The sequence below is a fragment of the Eubalaena glacialis genome, chromosome 4, assembly GCF_028564815.1.
Source record: "Eubalaena glacialis isolate mEubGla1 chromosome 4, mEubGla1.1.hap2.+ XY, whole genome shotgun sequence".
Taxonomy (NCBI): domain Eukaryota; kingdom Metazoa; phylum Chordata; class Mammalia; order Artiodactyla; family Balaenidae; genus Eubalaena; species Eubalaena glacialis.
The window spans coordinates 2667008-2676807 of record NC_083719.1 but is presented as its reverse complement, the minus strand read 5'-3'; positions in this window follow the sequence as shown (position 1 = coordinate 2676807).

Sequence of the window (9800 nt, the reverse complement as noted above, 5' to 3'; positions counted from 1 at the left end):
GTTGTAACAGCAGCCTCGAGGCCGGGCCAGGAGGCGGGGTGGGGAGGCCGGGAGCCCAGACACGCAGCCACGCTGGCACCCTCCCAGCTGCAGCGAGGACCACTGGCCGGGCTATTCCAGAGTTCCGAGACAAAGGCCGACCTCAGAAAGGAGGAAGAGGAGGCCATCCGTTTGGGGCAGAAGCCGAACCTGGGGTGAGCGTGCAAAGCCCTGTGGCCAGAAGGCAGCAGCCTGCACCCAGGTCCCCACGCCCCCTGCTCTCTGCCTCTGCATTACCTCCTGCTTCTTCCCCTCTCAGCATCCTCCAGGACAAGGCTCAGGGTGGGCTCACACTGGCCACCGTGGTCCCCTCACTGGAATCTCCTTCCTTCTCTCCATCTACTTGTGGGTCCTTAGAAAGTTCACTTCACTTTGTGGGACCCATTCTTCTACCTGTAAATGGAGGCTTTTTGTGCCTGATAGAGTCCACGAGTCTATGAATATGAGACAAATCAAGCTGGGGATGTGAAACGTTCTCCAGGTAAACACAGCTCTGCCCCAGATGATGGAGGTCAAGGAAGAGTTTCTGGGTTTCAGTGACTGTGTTGTTGGCAAGGCTGACCCTTCTCTCCTAATCTGCACCTTCCCCATGCCACCCCTCCACACGTGCACACACACACACACAGAGGCACATGCACACACACACGACACGCACACTTCATTTCCTGAACTATAAACACCTAAAATTGAGGTACAGTTTAGAAAGGTTGCTGGATCCCTCACATCACGGACTGTACGTTACAGTCATGGGGGGTGGGTGACAATCTCCAGGGTGGGCTGTGCCATCACCTCCCCATCCTGGGAACGGAGGGACTTATGCCTGCAGACTTTCTGCACCCCTCTGGCCCCACCAGGCCTTGCAACCAGTCGGCGGCCCTTCAGGGATGCCCTTCCTGGTGTGTAAGAGCCCCCAGAAGTTTGGGGAGACAAAGAGATGGGGAATGGGGAGCATGGAGGAGGAAGAGGACAGGATTTTTGCTCTCGGGGGGAGGCAGCTAGGAGATCCAGGAGGACGGATTGCACCCAAATTCTTTAGAACCACAGGCACCCTGGTTTACGCAGAACACAAATGGCTGTATCCATGGAAAACCAGTGTATGCTTCCCACCGTCAGAGTGTGGGAAATGACATGCCAGCTTGTCCTATTTGGGCATAAAAAGACATTAAGAAAAAATAGCATCGCCTCCTGATGACAGAAAAATGACAACCAGATTCTAAAATACATTGGCTTTGGGATGGAGCGGCTCCATCCCCAGGGGTGAGAGGAGGATCTGGGGGGTGACAGAGGTCCATGATGGAACGGGGAAGTTCTACCAGATGGCAGCACACATCATGTGACAATTTCCAAAAGAGGGGCTCCCACAGCCCTAAAACCTCAGAGAGGCAGCCGCACAGTTGGCGGGTGGTGGGGAGGCACGGAAGGAGACTGGAAGCTTCTCCTGTTCTAGACTGTTCCAGCAGGCCAAGCGTGGTGAGAACCCTGGGCTTCTGGGGCGATTCCTTACCCCAGTTCCCGGGCCCCTAAAATTAAGCAAAGAGTAACTCCCCCCTCACTGCATTGTCGGGGGATTAAATCTGTTACCACGCGTAAACTACACACAGCACCTGGCAGCCAGCAATTGTTCACTAAATGTCAGGAATTACGATTATCCTAATTCAGGCCCAAGATGACAATGTATCCGGGAGTTCTCATGTCAAACCCACCACGTTCTCTCACTCTGCCTACGTATGTGCATGTGGTTCATACACAGATGGGAGGGCACCCTGAAGGCAGCAAGCCGATCCTCAAGGCTGCGCGATGAGGAGATAGGTTCTAACTACCCCAACATGAGTTGCTTTGACCATCGCGTGTGGCCGCAGCACTGATTCCTTGCTCACCGAAATGAAAGTTACGTCGACGAAATTCCATCCACCAGTGGACCGTCCAGAGAGCATCTTCCTGTACCTGAACCATGGAGGACGGTCACCCCTAAGGGGTCAGCAGTGACAGCAAGCTGCCCTGATGTTTCCTCACTTCTCCTTCCAAGACAACATGTTCCTAACATGGGAAAGGCATTGTTTTGAGTCAGATACTCCCTGAGACTTAGGAGCTGAAGACCTGAAGTGACCTGCAGAGTGAGGGGCGAGGTGGTCGTGTAACTCCGGGAAGACAGACCCTTCTGCTGTCAGAGGGAAGAGACACTGCAGGATGGTTTTTAAAGCCCCAGAGGGATGCCTGCACATCAAAAGCTATTCAAAATGAGCAGTTGACTCTGATCATTGTAAATAGATCAGAAACATGTGTATTGAATCCATCCCCTTAAAATTATGGCTGGGTGTTCCCAAATGCACAGCATTTGAACACCTTAAACTTTCTAAAAATATTTGGGGTTCAAAGTAAGCTTTCTAAGGAAAACCAAAGCCACATGTTTCTGATCCATATATACTTAGCTTATCAAAATGATGTTTGTTTTTTAACAGATATTTGATGTCTGGGGAAGTTTGGGGTCTTTCTTATGGTTTAAATGTTTTTTTTCCTTCTTAGAAATGGGAAGAAGTCATTGCCAAGAGAAAATAACTTTACTCCTTAAAGATGAGGCTGGTTTCAAACCTGGCTGAGAAATTCTTTCCTGTCTTTATTTTTAAGTGTGGGCAAAGAGGGGACGGAAAGCAAGGAGGCAAGTGGGTGCTGGGGATTTAAGGCTCTTTCCCTGGAAGGGGTCCTGCACTTGGCTTCCTGGCCCTGAGGGTGGAGGTCAGCTGTGGGCAGCACCCAGCTCTCCCATGGAACTCAGATGGTGCCGCCCACAGTGGTTCATCACTCCTGGAACCAGAGGGGCCTCCAACTACAGCTTATCCTTAGCCTGGTTGTTCATCGGAGGAGAAGCTCTCACGCCTGCATCCTTTCAGCTACGTCTGGAGCAAGTGTTCATCCACTTTTTGACTCTCAACTGCGTGAAGGGTAAAATGAGAAAACACTGTGCACACGTAAAGGTTAACAATATGCATGGAGAACCGGCGACCCTGGAATGGAGGGGAGATCCTCGGGATGAAGGGTCTGGAGATGCTGCTGCCATTGCATGACGAATATGGGACCCGCCATGCACTTAAGTTCCCGCCATTAAAGGGGGACGGGCAACATTGTATCATTTCCTTGTTTACTGTGGGGAGTTGATAAATGGCCCTGCCGGCCACGGATGCAGCAGGATGTCAGGGAAGATCTGCTGTCCCCGTGCAGCTTGGCACAGCCACAGACTGGTGCTTGTAGTGACTGGTGCGGCCCCCCAGGGCCTGTGCAGAGGCAGAGCTTGCACCACACGATGGCCTGGGGGTCCCAGCCCTGCAGAGAGCATGGACGACTCTCACAACCAAAGATGAATTTGTTTGGTTCTGCAGTGCTTAGAACCTTCCAGTCCCACACTCAGCTCAAGGGTTAATGAACCAGGAAGGGTGACACTCAAGCCCCATGCCAGCTGATTCCTTAACAGGAAGGAATTCAATGCATCCTGGGTGTTTCTCCAAGTGTGGGCTCCACCTGGGCTTCAGAATGACCCTGATTTAAAATGAAGAAGACCTGGCCCCCCACGCCTGCTGAAATGGGAATGGGGAAAGGGCTGCTGGGGAACATGCATTTTGAACACGTTTCCCTAAGGGTCCTGCTGCACCGTTCTCCGTGGGAAGGGGGTGAGAGGTATCTGGGAAAGAGGATGGAGGAGGGTAGGTTACCCAGCAGGAGACACGCGGTTCTGGATCTTCATCTCTCCTTATTTGTCTCTCAACCTCTCTCTCTGTCTCTGCCCGTCTGTCTCTCTCACACACACCCCACCCTGGGCACCTCCTCTTGACCCCACTGCCTCCGCTCCCCGAGTTCACCCATCAGATCACCGCACAGCCGCCGGGGCTTTATCTGGAAACCAGGAGGTGATGCCCCACAGGCCTCGCCCCCTGTGTTCTCATGGAGAACATGCAAGGGGTCCACGTGCCTCTCCTTCAGGGAACCCACACCTACCTATAAGCATTTGCTGCCGATGAGACCATTGTAATCAGCGGGATGTGGAATTCCAAGCGTGACCACTAGAACCCTCCCATGGACAGGACCCTGCAAACCCGAGCGGAGAGGTTCTAGTGGTCAGGATTCTCGCTGCCTCTGCGGAAGCACCTGCTGCACCCACAGGCGCCCAGATCAGAGCAATCGGTTCTTCTGTATATGAAACGGATTTATTTTCCTGCCCAATTCTCAATGTCTCATGATCTTTATCATGACATCACATTCAGCATTCATTTCTGCGTTTGTTTTTCCATAAAGAAGGTGTAGTCTGTTCAGTTAGCTGAGGTTAAATTGACCAACTCCATCCCAATACAGTGCTGAGGGCGAAAACCAGAGTCCTGACCTCAAACAGCCTCAAAAAGGAGGAATAGGAAAACGAAGCTCATGGAACTCCTCTAGAAAAATCAAAGGGACGTGAGGAACTACACTTCCACCCCAGCCGTGGTGATCCATATAGACTCGCCAGCAACGGACAGTCCAGTGCCAAGAATAAAACATGCAAGTGACAAATTCTAATTCGGGGATAAATTAGCGTAAAAATATCTTTAAAATGTTCTAAGTTGCAGGACTCATTTGCAGCTTCATCAGAATGTAGGGGGATCAAGTGGTCTGACGAGAAAGTATTTATTTATATCTGAGCCCAGGGAGCAGCGCAGAGAGCATATGAGAAAGATTTGTCCACATGGCTTAGTCACACGTGACGTGTGCACACATGCAAAAGCGGAGCACACACGAGGCCGACCCACCCAGAGCCACCTGAGGCCCCTTCAGGGTGGAGCCAAGATGAGCGGCCCAGACTCTCCCTGGCACCATTGTAACAGCGTCAAACCATGGACCTCAAACAGGGGCCCTGGTGTCAGGCTCGGGGCAGGGGATCAGCCACTCCAATAGGGCTTACGTTATTGTAAGAAGATCTTTCAGCCAGAAACCAGCTGACATTCCAGCCACATGTCTGCCCAGAGATGGTTCCACTTAGGAGCAATACATACATCCATTCATATATAATCAAATAAAAAAAAAAAAAAAAAAAAACTGTGAAAGAGAACAGGAAGGAAAACAATCTTACTAGAAACTTGAACTTTCCCTGCACATCTTCCCCTGAAACCCCATGTTTTCAATTATGCCATACTGAATCTATATTGATGCTAATATGTTTGCATTGCTGGCTTTCATTTTATTTTTTTTACAACTCACCGCAGGACAGCAAAGTCAAAAATATACCATTCTGATCAACAGGACACATCTGCGGTGAATCCACACAGAAGCAATTAATTTCCTGGTGGTATTTTTACACTGGGGGCCTGATGCAGGCCCCCATTATACAAACAAAAACTCCAGACAGCTCCTGCTGCCTGATAAAAAATAAATCAGATTGCAGAGGGCTGTTTGGCCCAGGACTGCTACAGGCTATGACTTGTAATGAGGCATCCCGACACTAATTATGAAGCTTATTAAAGACAATTGTCCAACTTGTTCTAAGTGTAACCTATAATCACACTAAAGAAGGCAGACACCCAGAAGCAGCGGCCGGCAGCCCCCTCGCTCTGCACAGTGGACTACGTGGTATAGCCAGGGTTCGGATCGAATCACGGAAGCGGTAGGACTGTGTCTGGCAAATTGGTCACGACAAATGTGTTGGAAGGGCAGGTGAAAATCACAACCACTCAGCGGTAATTCACCCATCAGCGCCTCCCTGCCCTCAAACACCTGCCAGGGAAGGGTCCAGAGACCCTCCAAAGCAAACATCGCCAGCACAGTATTTCACTATTACTTATTCTGAATCTTCTCTAAGGTTGCAAAAGCAATATTTCAATGTACTCTTTCAGGCGGGGAAGGGAGAAAAAAAAAAAGATTAATAAAGATGTTAGGAGGATGAACTGCTGTGAGATTTGTTTAATTATTCCCCACAGGACTGCCCCAGCAATCTGCTGACATTTAGCCCCAACCTTGCAAATCCTCAGTAAATATTAATATATCAACTCAAACAGGGACCGTGGTTTTCTTGGTTCACGGAGCTCGGAGAGATTTGCCACAGTGGGGAAAAATAATGTGCAGAACTGAGGAGACGCGCTGCTTTGATTCCACCTTCTGCTGTGCACATGAGCTGGGAGCATCAACAAAATGGCAATGCTGTTCCTTTGCCACAGCTGTAGAGTGACACTTCAGATGCCTTTGCTTCCCTTTGTACAGCCTGCTGGAATAATCCCAAAACCACAGTGGCAAGAGATTAGAAAGGAGGGAGAGGAGAGTCGGGGAGAGGAGAAATCGCAGTTGATTATCTGCAAGACTGGAAATTTTAATAATGTGGAGGCCCGCCCTCCACTCCGATCCACTTCCTCAGAACCTTGGGCCCCGGACAAGGGCAGGGCAAAGCACCCCTCCCAGGCTCTGGGACTCGGCTTCCACCTCCCCCATTGCTGCCTGCTGCCCTCCTGGATCCAGGTCCACACAATCCCAGGAGCACATCCGAGCATGGAAATGGCTGGTTTTGACTGAGGGTTTGCCAAAGGAGAGGGGAAAAAAAAAAATGGTGGTTGCTTTTTTAATTTTGCCCTACCTGTGCTAGCGGTGGTGGTATTCTTGGAGGTTTTCTTTTCCTTGCCTCAAATTCAGATAGCTGTTATTGACACATTCTCTCATAAATAGTTTGAAATTCCTAATGGTTGGATGTTTGCTGAGGGCCCAGGAGGCCTCCAAAGTTCCTGGGTGTAAGAAAGGGGCTTCCTGGGCCACATTTGGCTTTCAGATGTACTGTGCCGCAGAGTTAATGCGTGATTAATTTTATTCATAAAAATGTTAATCACTTCATTGTGAGATCTTTTTAACATTCACTGCAGCCAGCACCTTTTTAATTTCTCTTGCCCACCGTCTCGCAGATGTATTTAATATTTTCAGACATTGCCGCAGCTACCCGAGGACCCGGCAATTAACCATACGTTTAAAATTCAGTAACGAGCAAAGCTACAGCAGCGACAAACAAGCAAACGGGAAAAGACACACGGAGGAAAGACTGCAAGTGACCAGCCCGCATTGCTCCCTCTGCAGTCGCCCCCTGACCTTCCTCGCCCGCCGGGGCCCCCTCCCCGGAGTGCCTGCGCTCCGCCCCCGCGGAGAAACCCGGACAGCATCTTCCCGGCTCGAAAGGGCAGTTTCAAGTAGAAGGAATTAAGAAAAAATGCCCTTCGGTTTCGAGGATGTAAACCGTCTCGGAGTTATTCCCACCGCTGCGCTCTGCCCCCGAGCCCGGGACCCCGCGGACCGCGGACAGACAATGGGGACGGCTGGGCGGGAGTAGGTGGGTGCGCCGGCCCCCTGGTGCAGCCGGGCCATTGTGTCCCCGCATTCCGCCGGTGCTCAGGCCTCTGGGTAAATGGATTAGGGGATCAGAGACACCCGCGGCGTCTGCAGAAACCGAACAGCGGCCCGAAGGAAGAGCTGCACTTGCGCCCCACCCGGGCCGGCGGGGGATGCTGGCGGGGGTGGGTAGGGGCGTCCACCAGGCCTGAGCACCCCGAGGGCCCCCCCAGAGTCCCCGCTGCGCTGTCCGCTCCCCTGCTGGGCTCAGGGCCACCGCCTTCTCTGACCTCCCACTGAAGACAGCTCCAGAATTTCCGGCCACTCCAGGGGCCTCCCCAACCTGTGCCACCCGGGTGACTTGCATGGGCCCTGGGCCTTCTCCTCCACTGAAAACAAATGATAAGAAAGAAATGTTAAGGCTGTGTGATACAAAGATGAATGAATATACTGATAGAGTCTATTGACACGTTTTCCTCGACCTAAAAGAAACTTTTCTTTTCATTTGAAAAGAAATTAAATATTTTCATGAGCCTCTGAAAGCACTGTGGCCCCAGGCCCTGTGGTCCCCGTGCCACCAGGTCCCCTCTGTCCGTCCCGCTATGCCGCCCCAAGAGGGCCCATTTTCAGACGTCTGTATTGGGAGGGAGGGGTGCGCATCCAGCTTCAGTAGCTGCAGCGCGAAGGCAGCCAGCAGTCCCCGCGGGATGACCTTCTGAGGCCTCTCAGCTCGGAGCTATAATTAGGGCCACTGGCTCCGAGGGGCGCTGGGCAGACCTGCAAGCTCTCTGTCCCCAGCAGAGCTGAGAGCGGATGGCTGCGGGGCTTTTTACGTGGAGGGACCAGTCACCCCATGCCCCTGGGTGGACAGGCGCAGCCCAGGAAACCTTTCCTGGGGGCCCTGCTCCCTTCACGCCAGTTCAGGGGACCCCCTGAGGTGGCTGGGCACTGTCACTACTCCTAGAGTGCACCCCTCTACCTTCTTGTTCTACCTCCTGGCCCACCCAACCCTGGATTCACCACCCCAGGGCCAACCCTCGCCCGCTGACCCCCCCACCTGGAGCTGCATCCTCCAGTTGAGGCCAGAGAGATGAGACAGGAAGCTCCCCAGGGCCAGGCGAGTCGAGGGACCACAAGGCACAGGGCGCGTGCTCAGTGTCAGGTACCCAAAGCTTCCTCTCTCCGGTCCCCGGGAGGCCTGAGAGCCTGACTGACTGACTCATGCCCCAGTGCTGGGCCCTGCAATGCGGCCGGGCAGCCCGGGCAGGGAGCAGAGACCGCTGGAGGCCGGGCAGTCTTCCCAAGCCCCTACGGCCTGTGTACCCCAAACCTGTGCCAAGCCACCCCCCACCAGCAACCCTCTCTGGGCTTAGCTTCCTTCCCTCCTTTCTGACCTCAAACTTGAATGCCCCAGGGGCAAAATCCCATTCCCACGGGCACACTTCCCGCACCACTTTCAGGACAGCGTTCTGGGCCCCAATCTCCCCATAAACCTGAGCAGCCACCCGGCAGCCTCAGCCCCAGCCTGGCCCTGCCTCGGCCACCTGGCAACCCCAGGCCTGCCGCACCATCAGGAAGGGAAGGGAACCCCAGGGCCGGAGGACCAGAAAGAGTCCTCGGCTTAGGAGAGGGGTTCGGGCAGAGGGGCCAGGGCCCCGCCAAGGCCTCCGCCCCAGGGGAGAGGACCAGCGCCCAGCCTAGGGCACCACAGGTGTGCGCCCACCCTGACCTCTCTCTCTCCTTTCCCCCTCCCTCCCTCCTTCTCCGGCTTCCTAGCTCCCTGGCAGTCCCATCTACAAGGACGACTGAAACTTTATAGGGCATGATTCATCGGGTGGCAGCCCTTCGGAGTCACGGCGAGTATTTCATTAATCAGTGTCAGGCCACTAAAACCGAGATATGAATATGAATTCTCCATATTGCAGGCGAGATAAATGTGCTGGTGAATATAATTGATCGGGGGAGGGAGGGAAGGAGGGTGGGAGCAGTGAGATTTCAGAGACCAGCAGGTCACCGATTGGGATGGGGCCTGCACCCACTCCCCAAGTCCTCAGACCAGCAATGTCTGAGGGGAGGTGCTGGTCTAGAAAAACCACACCTGGACCATCTCCCCGTCACCTCTGCAGGCCTGAGCTGGAGCAGAGAGGAGGTCTCCAAATCGGATTTCCTCTTTATCCTCTCTCCAAAAATAAGACCCAATAAAGACAGAAGTCTGCTGTCCCAGACACGGGGTGTCCTTTCTATGGGAACCTGGTCCCTGAGGAGGAGGGAGGCCAAGTTGCCAACATTAATCCAGTGGACATCCCTCACCCTTACCCATTTTCAGGTTTAGTCTCCTCCTTACAGGACTACTGCCACCCTCTGAAATTGTACTGGGTACGGGTAGGGGAAGGTGGGAGAGAGCACCTCTGTACACACAGAAAGTTCCAGAAGAACTTCCA